The sequence below is a fragment of the Botryllus schlosseri genome, chromosome 15 (genome assembly GCF_051294905.1).
Source record: "Botryllus schlosseri isolate E-star chromosome 15, Bs_hap1, whole genome shotgun sequence".
NCBI lineage: Eukaryota > Metazoa > Chordata > Ascidiacea > Stolidobranchia > Styelidae > Botryllus > Botryllus schlosseri.
The window spans coordinates 2,378,526-2,393,824 of NC_137250.1; the positions used below are offsets into that span (position 1 = coordinate 2,378,526).

General features: G+C 38.7%; 1 long non-coding RNA gene across 1 annotated transcript; it reads left to right on the forward strand.

Annotated features, from left to right (window-relative positions):
* The first annotated feature begins 10,679 nt into the window (after window positions 1-10,679).
* On the forward strand, window positions 10,680-12,234 carry LOC145457283 (uncharacterized). Its single transcript, XR_013920830.1, has 2 exons — window positions 10,680-10,984; window positions 11,415-12,234. It is a non-coding gene; the product is annotated as an uncharacterized LOC145457283 (long non-coding RNA).
* The last annotated feature ends 3,065 nt before the right edge of the window (window positions 12,235-15,299 follow it).

The window sequence follows — 15,299 nt, forward strand, 5'->3', positions numbered from 1 at the left end:
CTTCAGAAAAGTCGCGCTGGAAGATCCGATAAAGGAAAACATCCCAGCAATAATGGATGTAGAGGGGACCAATTGCAGAGTGTTCCTTCCCATCACTGTGGAGAAATACTGTAACTTGTGTTTCGGGAAAGATCACACTGCAAAAGAATGCAAAAATGAAATGGTTTGCTGGTATTGCAAGCAACCCGGCCATAGACAAAGTGAATGTGGCAAAAAGAACGATGACTTTCCAAGTCTGAATTCTAACAAGAACAACAAGAAGGAAGAAAAAGATAACCAAAACAGCCAGAAGACGACTGACGAAGAAAAAAATAGCCCGAAGAAGGCTGATGTAGAAGAAAATAGCCAAAAGACGGCCGATGAAACTCTGTCGAATGAAGAAACTGAAACAGAGGAAATAAATGAAAACCCAAACGAAGAAGAAGCATACCTACCCGATTTATCGTCAGACGGATCTGACACGGAAAAGGGAATGCAGGAAATAACGAATAACATAGAAAACAAAATGGACGACCTGGAAAGCCCAGATGAAAACATGTTCACAGAAGAAGAGAAGAACAAAATCCTAACTAGGTGGCAACAAGCCACACCAAAGAAAAGAAGAAATAAAAGCAAAAAGAATCGCTTTGTAAACAATAAAAATCTGAACTCCCAAACAATAACGGAAAATAGATTCAAACCCCTTTTCAACCAATAACTTTCAAGATCGTCACTATCAACGTTAATGGGATACATAGCAATTGTAATAACTTGAAACTAATGCTAGAGAAAAGAGAATTTGACGTACTATGTATCCAAGAAACCCATAAAATTGACAAAGATTACATAAACAATTGGTGTGACAAAAATGACTACAGTACTTACTTAAACTGTATAGATAAGAAAGACACACAGGCGTTTACACTCAAAGATAAAAAGTACTTTAAAGGCACAGCGATCATAGTTAAAAAAGAATTGGAAAGAGTCTACGAGGTAAGACATAAGATTATAGTAGAACACAGGGCACAAATAATTAGATTAAAAAATGAAGATAACACAACAGAGATCTGGAATGTTTATGCACCTGCACACGTAGGGAAAACACAAACAAGCTTCTACGACGTGCTAAATAAACAAATTAGGCCAGAAATGGACCGTAAAATAATCTGCGGCGATTTCAACTTGATATATGACAAACGAGACGCGAAAATTGTTGAAAATTTCAGATTAACAGCAGCGGCCAAAAAGTGGGTAGACACATGTATACAAAACAGACTAGTAGATGTGTTCAGGGTTAGACACCCTTTTAAAAGAATCTACACGCTGAAACGATCTCAGCAAGAAAGAAGATTAGATAGGATATATTGTTCGAAAGATATGCAACTGGAAGTGCAAGATTTCCAGTACAGAATAAATATGACATCTGATCACGTGTATATGGGCACACTAACGATCAAAAAGCAGAAAAGAAATAAATGGGGCAACGGCATATGGAAGAACAATGTAGAAATCTATAACAACAAATCAGTAAGATCTGAGATAAAAGAGCTATACGGTCTATACAAGGACCAAAAAGATATGTGTAGCCACATTACCGAATGGTGGGATGCCATGAAAATAAAGATCAAAGATCTACTAATTAGAAAAGGAAAGGAATTCAACACTGAGAACAGGAATAGACATCGCGAACTATCAAATAAGTTAAACAATTCCGAAAGAAGCACAAATGAGTACAAGATGCTAATATCGGAACTTAAAGAAATTGAAAAAAGAGACTTTAGGAAAAGCCAAATATTATCCAGAATAACAGATCGTGAAGAAAACGAAAAGCCAAGTAAAGAGTTTTTCAAAAGGTTGAGATCCCAATTAGACAAACAAAACATAGAACAGCTAGTGGACGAAAACGGACATTTGCTAACAGATGAAGACGAGATAACTACAGAAGTCACGAACTTCTATGAAAATCTTTGGAACAAAAAAGCAGCGATTGATGACAGCAAACAAAAAGACTTCATACATGAGATGAATGGAAGTCATATAACGGAAGAGCGAAGAAAGACGCTAAATGAACCAATACAAGAATACGAGATAGAAGACGTGATCAAAAATCTACAAGGGGGAAAGTCACCAGGGAGTGATGGACTCTCCGCGGAGTTTTACAAAATATTTTGGAAGACGATAAAAGGCGAACTGAAGGAAGTGCTCAACAACGCATTCCTATTCAACCGATCGTGTAAATCATGGTATGGCATGGTAAAGATTATTTACAAAAAGGGAGATATCAAAGATTTGAGGAACTATCGTCCCTTAACGTTGCTAAACACAGACTATAAGATCTTGTCTAAAATCATCAACAAAAGGTTGTCGAACGTTATGCCCGATATAATATTGAATACTCAAAAGTGCAGCATTAACGAGAGGAAATTTACGACGCCTCACTTAACATAAAAGCTGCAATTGAGTACGCCAAACACAAAAATACGCCGCTCTTGATCGCCAGTCTCGATCAAGAGAAGGCGTTCGACATGGTGAACCATGAATACCTGTTGGAAATAATCAAGACACTAAATCTCGGCAAAAACATATATAAATATATTAAAATGACATACGAAAAAGCAACAAGCAACGTAGTAATAAACGGAAAGATAACACAAACTATAGACATAAAAAGAGGCATAAGACAGGGATGCCCAATGAGCATGTCGCTGTATGCGATTGCAGCAGATCCTATAGCAAGAAGAATAACAAAAGACGGAAAGATAAGTGGCATAACGTTTGGAAGCAGCAGTGAGATGAAATTACAACAATATGCCGATGACTTAACAGCAACAGCCACTGACGAAAAATCAATCAAAATAATCTTGGAACATTTGCAAGACTTTGAATTGGCTACTGGCCAAAAATTAAATAGGAAAAAGACCCAAATCCTCGCTACAAACAAAGAAGCTAAGAAACAGATGAAAACCCAGAGCTAAATCAGTTCTACAAAGAGCAGATAAAGGTTCTGGGACATCTGTTGGGGAAGAACAACATACAAGTTATGTGGAAACAAAAGATAGCGAAGATTAAAAATATCCTAAACCTATGTAAAGGGAGAGATCTTACCTGGATAGGGAAGAAAATCGTCTTGGACAGCTTGGCAGCTTCGCAGTTGTTGTACGTGGCGAGAGTTTATTCTCCTGAAAGAAAGCATATTAAATAACTTGATAAGCTGTTTTTTGACTTCTTATACCATCCTGAAAAGATGGAAACAATCTCGAGATCGATCCTGATCAAGGACAAAGGCAGAGGTGGAATGGCTATTCCCTCCCCAGAACGCAAACCAACAACCTGCAATATAATCAAAATGAAAGACTTGGCAAACATTGAAACTCCTGTAGAATTCTGGCAACAACACGCGGTATACCAATTAGGCTCTAAGATCAAACCAATTAATTCCCAACTATTCACAAACACCGTTCCACACAGAGACATTCCAAACAAAGATTGGGCAACCACCTTACGGGATTACAAAAAATTAAACTGGGAACAAAAACAACTCCAAGAAACCAACTTCAAAGAAATTTACAAAACCACAATAAAACTGAATGAAAGGGAGGACGCTACGACAAAGAATATCAACTAGTACCAACTGAACAGGTCTAAGAAAAATCTCGTAATACAACCATCTAATAAAGAGAAGGTCATAAACTATAGGATATCAAAGGATGGATATATCTTCGGCCTAAAAAGATTTAAAAGAACAATGCTAAGAATGATTAAAAGAAAAACTGAGGTGTATAAATGCAAATTTTGTAGAATAAAAGACGAGACAGTGGAGCACGTTTTCGCTGACTGCAGAGTAACAAGAGGAGTACTGAAGAATATAGAAAAGGCCCTCCAATTGGGGCATACCAACAGAGAAGTGATACTTCACAATAAGCTGAATGAAGACAGTGTAAAATTGACACTGATATCGATATTCAAGCGTACGGTGCTGCGATATAAACAGCACCTAGACATATCGAACGCATACCTGTCAGACGAAAAACCATGGAGGAAGAACACGGCGGAAGTCATCCTGATGAAAATTTTGGAGAGAATCAAACTGCAAAAAGAAAGCCTCATAAATGTAAGCATAAAAAACTGGACGAAAAAATTCAAACATTCTTATCCGAAGAAAGAAGAATCGATGGGGAAGGAAACGACAATAATGACGATGACGAAAGAAGGAAAGACGAAAGTAAGGATGATGAATACCAACGGACGAAGGATGATGGACGAAACGGAAAAGAACGCGGCGAAATATGAATGTGTATGTGAGAGTGTGTGTATTGTGTTTGCATATTTCATGTTTGTGAATGAGAGTGCGCGCGATAAAATATAAATTGAAATTATAAGTATTGAAATTATTAAAGCAATAAATATGTTGGCGGACAGCCAAAAGAAAAAAAAAATTACTAACCTCTTCAGTATAGCAAACAGGAATGGAAAATATTTGGGGACTTTTTATGTCCAGCGGATATAACGGTACTGGTGGCAAGACCACAAATACTGCCGCAAATATTTTACAAAGGAACATGCTATAAAAACATATTTTCCTTCGTGAATGATGTCTTGACTCGTGAGTTGGACTGTAACAGCCTTTTCTAGTCATTTATTGTCTTCTGTTAGCCATGGAATTACCTTAAATCATTTTACCTTATTGTGAAGACCTTCCAGTTCTCGGCTTCGGAAATTTTGGAGGTACGCACAACCGCCCCGAAAACTTTAAGGGCTCATCGAGCAGAAACGTTTAAGAACCGCTGCACTAGACTGACTAGAGGTGTCGACATTGCGATTGCTCCGCATGCAGCATTGAAAGGGTAATGCATCTTATTAATTGCGTCCGTTTGAACCATCCCTATATTACTTACTTCCCAGTTCAACCGGTCAAACATTTATTATTCAGTTTTTATCCCCAATTTTATGGCTTTCCGTGTTATTGACCAACTTCGTCAAGTTCACATAAGTCCTTTCTATCTCCTGGTTCTAACGCAATTTAGTTATATAACTTCTCAAATATTGAATAACGAAAGGCAGAGAACTTCGATAATGTTTCTAACCGAGTATAGAGATCAACGTGGCGCACTTGACTTTCATGGTCTAGTCGCGCAGTCGACTGCATATTTCATTAAATGAAACACGCCAAACTTTACACCCAGCGAGACTCGTCCGAACAATTGAATCTCGCGATTGACCAAGCTCGATTTTAGCAAAATCTAGGATTTCTTTACCTAACGTGTAGCTTATAAATAGAAAAAGGCTTTTCTTACATGTCGGTAGGTTCTTCATTGTGTTTTACTTCGGCTAGAATGTCACGAGATGCCCGTTCATCTCCGACACCTTCTAATCTCGATGAACTATCGATGTCCTATTTTGAATCAAGAGCCTGGGAATGAATTCGTCCAACATCATTCAAGATAGTTGGAATGAGATCTACAGTCTAACGAGACCGAACTTTCGAACGTTCAATACGCTCACGAACTCGACGCTATTTGACGGCATCATATTGGACAAGTACCACTTCTCATCTATTCCACCTTGGTTTCTGCCCCAGCCACACGTTGACCTCTCTCTTCTGCACGAGTCTTCTTTCCGCGATGTCTCGGAATCTTCCAACCAGATTTGTTTGAGTCATGTGGCTGACCAGTATGTCGGATACACTCCGATTAATACCGACGGGTCTAAATCAACCGTTAGAGGAGGAGCTGCTTTTTATATTCCGTCATTTGCAGTATCAGAAGTTAATCCTTGCCCTAGCGGGCAATCTGTTTTTTCCACGGAACTGATCGCGATCCAACAGGATGTCAACCGGATCTCCAGAAGTTCTCTGACGACCGATAAGTTCCTGATCATGTCTGACTGCTCCAGTGCCGTACTCTGCATTCGCAACTCTAATTTACAGCTCCACTGCAGACTGGTTGAGAAAATTCTCTTATCACTTCTCGATTTACGACAGCGATGTATCGATGTGGCATTTTTGTGGATTCCAGGGCACGCCGGGATCAGCGGAACGAGGAAGCCGACCGGCTGGCGAAAACGGCCTCTAACTATTCGTCCAATATCGGCCAGCAATTGGGCGATATTATCAAATCTTGAGGTGCGGAAGATCATCCGGCGGCATTGCCTGGTTCTATGGGACGAAGAATTTCATGCATCCGACAACGGACAACATTATAACATTTTTAATCCATCCATTGCGAACAAACCGCCGGCACGTAGAAACCGCGTAGAAGAACGCATCCTGTTTCGTCTTCAGTCCGGCCACTGTCGTCTGAATAGCCATTTGTTTAGAATTGGTTCAGTGGAATCTCCACTTTTTTCTATTTGTCGCTATCCGGAAACCACTGAACATTTTTTGATCCACTGCTCAAAATATGATTTCCATCGTACTTTCCTCATTGCTAAATGTGCTGAATTGAATGTTGATTTCCGCCTTGAAATTATCCTAATAGAGGATCAAATCATCCCTTTTACAATTGAATTTGTGTTATCCTGCAACCGTAAATTGTGAATAGCCATGAATATGATATTTTCCACCGCTCCGAAATTTCCCTTTTCTCGCTTTGATATTCTTTCGTTTCACTGAGATAATTTTTTTTGTCTGTCCGATACGTACGCCATCATTGACTGCTTTTCATTTATTACGCAATTCTTGACCGTGGCGCAAAAGACCAACAGGTGATAAGCGCCAAATTTTCCTTTTAATAAACAACAACAACAACAACTTCGACTAGATCCTGATTAGCAGATTGCTGCTGATCAACAGGTGGTGACTGCTCGCCGCTGCATTCCGGACCCGCCCCTTGGTTTCCTGTAATGACGGAACTAATAGTTAGTCAAATCGAAAAAGCAAGGAAGATTTGATCGGGTAATGTTGACAGGTTCATGAAAAGTGTTCAACGACAATCAACGGATCGATATACATCAGGATGGTGAATACATTTATATAAATACCAAAGGATAGATTATGATTATACTGCGATTCATTTCTTACTTATATTGCAATAAGATCAGCGTGGGAATACCTAAATTTACTTTTAAGTGAGTAGATATTTTCACGATTACTTTTACTTCCACTGGAGCAGCAGTGCTGACTACTTTGAAAACCTCTTATATAACAAAGGATCGAATACGATTGTAATTCCACAATGACTTCGTTGCGACTCTGAATCTGTAATAGGTTGTCATTCCGTTCAACAATATGTTCCATTTCGACTGGGATTTGATAACACTGGTCAACACAGTTTTTGTTGACTTTGATCTGGCAATTTATTTTGACTAACTTTTGGGCGCTGAATTCAAAAATGACTTCCGTTTTTCTCTATCACGTCAAGTTTTTGGGTTAAGCACCCCCCACATTGTCTCAAAACCCACATAATAGCGCCACTTTTAATATTTTGTATTTATTGTATAAAACGTTTCAAAAACTACAACCAGTCAAATAAACATTTGCACTGCTTTATTTGGTTGATTTAAACTGATATTACTTCTACAGGACAAATAAAGTGCGAGTTTCAGGGTCCAAATTCACTATAATAACCCATAATTATGTAGATTGTCTAGTTTTATACTCGAGCAACAGTGCATGTGTGTGTTATATATCAGGGCAGTAACCAAGTCACGAGGCTCCGAGTCACATGTCAATCTCACTTTCATAGTTTTGACTCGAGTCATTTTTAATTCACCATTTAGTTAAGTCCGAGTCCAAGTCACCGAGCAGAGGGTCGAGTCCAAGTCATTGTGTTGACTACTCAGTTTTCAGTTGAAGTCTTGTTAAACCCACTTTTTATAACTCTGTTTCTTGATATTGAATGGTTTGGATTGATAATATACTAATTTTCTCCACTTTCAGCAGACGAAATTTCAATAGGATGGTCACTATACTGTTCTTCGAAATTACAATGAAATGTCCTTCTTAGTCTCGAGTCATATGGATTGGTTCGAGTCGGACTTGAGTCTGTTTAACCCTGCTATATATGAAATTACCAATATTATTGGGCAAAGGCATACGCAAACTTGGGAAAAAATCGCGAGACCAGTAAATTTATGCATACTGATTTTTCACAGCAGTTATATCAGTGATTTATATTAGTGATAGGTGCATGGTAAACTAAAAACACAAAGGGATATGTTTTGTGTTCGCTGTTAACTAACACGGCCACATCTCCTAATCATGTGATACCGTACTGAGTTCGCTGCGGGAAGGATGTGTGTGTGTGTGTGTGTGTGTGTGTGTTTATGTTGCAGTGAATTGTATGTATAAATGGAGGTATGGGGGTCTGCTGAGTCAAGATGCAAGTCGCAAGATGCTGAATAGACAAACGCAAAGATCAGTTGATGAGACTCAGACATTTTTATCAAGGACGCGTGATCGTGAATAGACAAACGCAAAGATCAGTAGAATCGAAGACCGCATGAATGCAATTATTTAATTGAGAAAAGAAAATTGGGTCTCTCAAAATCATGTCGAGACAATTTTCCCATTCTCAAATCTCACGCATACGAGGGGTATAAATACCAGCGGGGCCAGCGTTAGTAGCATTTGTATTTGGGAGTCAGCTCGAGCCTTGAAACACTGCATAATGGAATTTACAGGATCTTCAAACCATCCCTACGGGTTTGCGACAGGAAGTCTGGAGGTGGGTTATACAATAGGTTGGGAGAATTTAGAACAGTAAAATGCCATAATGCCTTGCACAGTTTGAAAGTATTGTTTCAAACTCTGTAGCAAACCGCGATAAATGTTGCTTCATGTTCGACATAGGATCCCTCTTGCTCAATAAATTTACTCAAATTTTACGCAAGTAGAAGTAATAGAAAAAGGAAGTTCTTCGCAATTACAATGTACAGTAGCGACTTCGAAGTACTGTAAAAACTATTTCAATATGAGTGGAAAATGAAGATTTTTAAATTACTTCAGTAAGTCGTTTATACAAGTGATTAGTATGTTGTTATTGAAATGAACCCTAATATTTTTGGGTGACAGGGGTAATCGTCAGCAACTAGTACAGTATTGGGAAGAACATTGTACATAAACAAGTGTATCTGAACATATGACGTCAGCGTCAGGAAATTTCAAAAATTCGGGGCAATAAAGTATTTTACTTTACGGTGTAATGTTTCCCAAATTAAACGTCAAGTTATGTCATGTCGTTAACAGGACTTCTACAGGTTCTATGAAAACTCGTCACATCCAATAAATCCATCGCATGTACCATGTATGAATGAGAATACTGCGGAATGGCGACAGGATGTACTCCAAGGGATAGACGAAATGTACGATAATGCTGTAGACATCCAGTCTCCTGTACCGAGAAGTTCGTTGGGACAAGGTAAGAGATTTAAAGTTTACATTCCTGGTACAATCTACGTTCACATCGCTTAATAGCTACAAGGGATGAAGAATATTGAAGTACAATCATATTTGATAACTTGTACGGTGTTACCAAAATTTCGTCCTCTAAAATCGGGACAATTTTTAAGCATTTCAGCGCAGCACTTTTTAAAACATTAGTATTGCTTGGACTATCCAGTGTAAATCGAAGTGGATTGGATCTTTGGTGATACGTAGCATGTTGATACTATATTTGGAAACGCACAATCCGTAACGAAATATCTCGGTTGAATTGATCAACTTTACACTATACATGACTGTAATTTTTTTCTGTGAAAAAAGAGATAAAAACGAAACTATACACCAGTGCTACTTTAACTTTATAGAGCGAAGCCCTAATCAGAGCTGTCTTGACCTCTCATTACCCAAGCCTCCCGTATCGAATCGGGTAGCCATAATATATTTACTAACTCTAGTAACAAGTAATCGCGCGAAGCGTGAAGAAAATGCTAAGATGTGTGACGGAATGCTCAAGTTGGTGTTGATTTCCAAATCATATTTGGACCCCTTCGACCCTACTTCCCATCCAAAGCACGGCTCTGGTGTAGCAGTTGCGACCCAGCCCTCTTTCTTACACCCTACCCTGATTTTACTACCGCATATTCGAGCGCTTCAGAGATCAAATCCTACTATCAAATCGACCCCACTTTGTAAATCAAGGGTTCTCACGTTTCATTGATCAAACCATATTTCCGTGACGCATTTAAAGCATGTTTTGCTTATTGGCTATGGTATATTTATTTTTGGCCGAAACCGGATCCGTGCCGCATTCGTACTTTTCACATATACAGCCAGAGTAATACAAAGTAGCATGCAGGATTAAGCTAGATCTGGGGTTGATATTGACATGAATTTTTCATTTATTTATATTTTCTTATACGGCTTGAATTCAATCAGAGCCGGATTACATTTTGAAGGAACATGATCGAAGTCGTACTAGCAAATTTTGCGATCTTCCCCTTACTACTAGTCAACATTGCAACTTAAGTAGAAGTAGAAGTTATGCCACCAATTTCTACTCTAATACATGTGGAAGTATCGATCTTAAGAAGTTAAAACTTCTTCAAGTATAAATATAAAATAAACTAAAATCGTGAACGATCAGATTTTGAATTTTCAGTTATGATCCAGAAATGAAGTCTCGACATTTATCGTCATATCTTATGACATCATCATTCTTCATCTAATTACCTAGTAAAATCCACTACAGTGAAATTCAATTCAGTATAGGAGGCCAAATGGAATATCGATTATAATCGTTCACACCTTATTCACACTGAACGATCAAATTTCCCTGGCCATTCATATCTGCTTAACTATTTGTTCTGTCATATCATATAGGAAACCAAGCAGCGGATCCGCAAACCAGCGACAACCTATCAGAATCAGTTCATCGACAGCAAGATGATTGTCAAATCCCAATCGAAATGGAACATATTGTTGCACAGAATGACAACCTATTACATATTCAGAGTCGCAACGAAGTCATTGTGGAATTACCACAAAATGGAAGTAACTTGTTGGAAGAACCGATGGAAAAAATAGGAGGCGTCGATTATGCAATACTGGACAATGCTTCGGGACAAGGTAAGATATCCAATGTGAGAAGTTCCCATTTTCAATTTTACATTCCAGTATTGACTACGTTCACCATACTTAATGATACAAGTGATATTGAATGTGGAATTACAATCGTATTCGATCCCACCTTATATACAGAGGTTGTCAAAGTAGTCAGCACTGCTGTTCCAGTGGAAGTAGGAGTAATCGTGAGAATATCTACTCACTTATAAGGAAATTTAGGTATTCCCATTCTGATCTTATTTAAATTTAAGTAAGAAATGAATTGCAGTATAATCATAATCTATCCTTTGGTATTTATATAAATGTATTCACTATCTTGATATATATCGATCTGTTGATTGTTGTTGAACACATTTCATGGACCTGTTATTATTACTCGATCAAATCTTCCTGACCGTTTCGATTTGACTAACTATTAGTTCCTTCATTACAGGAAACCAGGGGGCTGGTCCGGAATGCAGCGGCGAGCAGTCATCACCTGTTGATCGGCAACAATCTGCTAATCAGGTTCTAGCAGAAGTAAAACACAATGAGGAACCTACCGATATGTAAGAACACTTTTTTTTATTTATAATCTACAGGTTAGGTATACAAATCCTTGATTTTGCTCAAATCGAGCTTGGTCAATCGCGAGATTCAATTGTTCCGACGAGCCTCGCTGGGTGTAAAGTTTGACGTGTTTCATTTAATAAAATATGCAGTCGACTGCGCGACTAGTCCAAGAGAGCCAAGTGCGCCACGCTGATCTCTACACTCGGCTAGAAACATTAACGAAGTTCGCTGCCTTTCGTTATTCAATACTTGAGAAGTTGAAAAACTAGATTGCGGTAAAACCAAGAGATAGAAAGGACTCATGTGAACTTAACGAAAATGGTCAATAACACGCAAAGCCATAAACTTGGGGATATTCACTAAATGATATATGTTTGACCGGTTGAACTTGGGAACAAGCAATATAGGTATGGTTCACACGGACGCAATAAATAAGATGCATTACCCTTTCAATGCTGCATGCGGAGCCATCGCAATGTCGATACCTCTAGTCAGTCTAGTGCAGCGGTTCTTAGACGTTTCTGCTCGATGAGCCATTCAAGTATCCGGGTTGTTTGTGCGTACCTCCAAAATGTGCGAAGCCGATGACTGGAAGGTCTTCACAACAAGGTCAACTGATTTAAGATAATTCCATGGCTAACATAAGACAATAAATAAATAGAAAAGGCTGTCACGGTCCAACTCACGAGTCTAGACATCATTCACGAACGAAAATATGTTTTATAGCATATTCCTTCGTAAAATATCTGCGTCAGTATTTGTGATCTAGCCAACAGTACCTTTATATCCGCTGGCCAGGAAAGAATTGAGTGGGGAGTTGTATCCAATTTCCCGCCTGGTACTGCGGGTGCATGTACTGTACATGAAGCCGAATCCACTCATATCTATTTCGCTTTTACGTTTGGATAAAAAACAGTTATGTGCTCCATACCTTTCGGTGCTTGAAGAGTTTATCATTAGCGCCGCTGATTATAAATAAGCCTACCTTCGACACCCGCTGATGCAGATTGTATCAAATATATAAAATATGCGAATTCACCTTCATGAAACCTGAATATGTGTGTCGTATGTTCGTCGTCTTCAAATTAATATTAGTAATATTATTTTGTAATCTAAAACGGACAATATACGGATGTCGAAGATATAATTACGTTATCATACATGCTCTTATCGCCAATTATAGACTGCAATTCAATATTGTCTCCTGAAGAAATCTGCGATATTATTCAGATTATTCGAGGCGGTGACGCGAACCCTTTTCCCTGCTCATCAAAAAGCTGGAGAACCAGAACTGCGATATGAGCCTCAACCAGAAGCGCTACTTCCTGGCCGTCCTATGCCCCCACACGTGCCACTCGCATGCAATATACGGTATATTGTGGATGAAGTATTGCGAACGGCGCAGAAGATCCATTGCTATGCGGAGAACTCCCAGTCCGAAGCCTATTTACAAGAAATACTTCGAAGAATCGATGCAACGGAAAGAACCTACGGAGATTGCATCCGACGAGCAATGCAGCCTCAATCGAACAACAGGTACAGTAGAAATAGATTTCCACCCATCGAACGAATAAGCTTGTTGGTTATTTATATTATTGAGTTCTGCATTTTCCTGTTGAACTAATTTCGAAGGAAAAGTAACATCAATATGACTTCATAAAAATAAAATTATTCAATACTGTAACAGGCGGAGAAGACGAAATTACACGCCAAAGATCGCATACAGCATTGGCGAGAACGGGATTTTGCACATTGAACTTGGAACAACGGCGTGGCAGGATGCTCTCAACAGTGCACCCAAGCCCCCCAAAAACTACGATGTGGCGATCTACCTGGCGTTCAAAAAGGTCGGATGCCAGGACTTGCAGAACAAGGATATTTACGGAATTATCAAAGATATATTTCCGTATTATCAAGGGTCGAACAAAGAAACATTTATGGTAGAAAGAAATTATTATATTCAAGTGTAATTCTAACCAATGCATATGCAGGAACTCTAATTTGTTTTATTCATTTGTTGCAAATATGATTCGCTCTCGAATGCTTACTTGAAATGTTGTGACTGTAAGCGTAGCAGAACATATTTTGTATCGAATTATCATCAAGTGTATATCTCTTCAACAGAGTAGCATACGGAACCGCTTGACGACATTAAGTGCCAAGGAGGGGGAAGAATCTGCACGCCGAAGACCGTGCATGTACAGTCGCTCCGGGTTGTCGCCAGATGGCAAGATTCTTTGGAATATCGCTGACGAGCCTGCACTGAAAAGGAACTTGCTCAGTTTGTCAAGTAAAAATTTGCTGAAAATGAGTCAAGCAATTAGTAGAAATGGTATGTCATTTATTACAGCTTATGGATATTTACTTAATGTGACACCGATATTTTAGCTAGTAAATCGAACCATTGGTTTAAAAAAAATGTATTCATTGATTCCTTCTTTATTTAGCAGAAAATGTGTCTCCTGTTAACTAAAACTACTTCTAATATTTTTTAATTATTACATTCCAGCTGATGTTCGGGAGATTTTTGAAAACGATGCTGACCTGCAACAGCTTGTTCCTGTATTATTCCTGTGATTTCGATCACTTTACGGCTTGAACGAACCTGAAGAAAACTCACCCTTCCTGATCCGAGCATCATCCGATTATTTCCGCTTGTTTTCAATCATTTACGTCAATTCGATTTACTAAAACATTCATGTTTTACACTTGTTGTTATATCAGGCATTTCATGATTTGGGCAAACTTCCATCTTTTGTCTCTGAGCACAATGACGCCGTGCACATCATGGATATCAAGTTCTTGATATATATTAAACTTGATAAATTCGCATTACACGTTGCATTTTTATTATCATAATCTAAAAGAATTCGAAAAATATTAGTTACTATAATGCTGTTGAAGCCGGAACGTGTGTCCGAATACGACATCCCAAATTCCGTGATTGCAACAGGGATTTACTCCAAATTCAAGGCGTGCAGCTAGACAGCATATTTCTACGTATTTTCCGTGTTTGCGAATGTTGAGGTATTCAATGCACAATGTGATGTTTAGAGCTGAATTCTAGACGTTGAGCTAGATACCATATTGTGCATTCTTACTCATAATATTGAGCAGCATATGTAATATATTAAAATGTTGTGTCTAACTGCTCTACTTGAAATTAGTGTGTATAATGTATATATTGGATATACAATTAGGATGCCAGGATGGAGTTTCGATTTCGTACCACATCCCCCCTGCCTGAACCACTGCACATGAGGTACCACCAAAACGGTCACAATTCGACTACTAAGCAATGCCTTATTGCCTACAACCGATGATGGCCAAATCGGGCGTGACATCACAAATCATATGTATGAGATGGTAATGTGTCTTGACCTCACGGGAACCTCGTTAACTTGATTAGGTTATCCTTAGTGTTCCCTGTAACGTAGGTTACAAACAACAACAATTGACTCTATAGCTATACTGATAAGCGTATGGATTTGCTTTGTCCTGTATATAGTTACGCACTGGTATAAGTATGCAATCCCTTGACTAAATCTACGTTTTGAAACTACTTCGTCAGTTTTCAGGCCTGCTTTTTACACTTCCCCTAGGCGTGTGCTCTACAACAGTGGTTCTCAACCGCCGGTCCGTGACGTCTGTCCTGCCGGTCCGCCAGGCATTTTACAATTTTATACCTTAATTTCAAGATGCAATATGTATAAGGTTTGTCAATCGATGAATTAAATGAAACATCATAATTTGAACTAATTGAGAA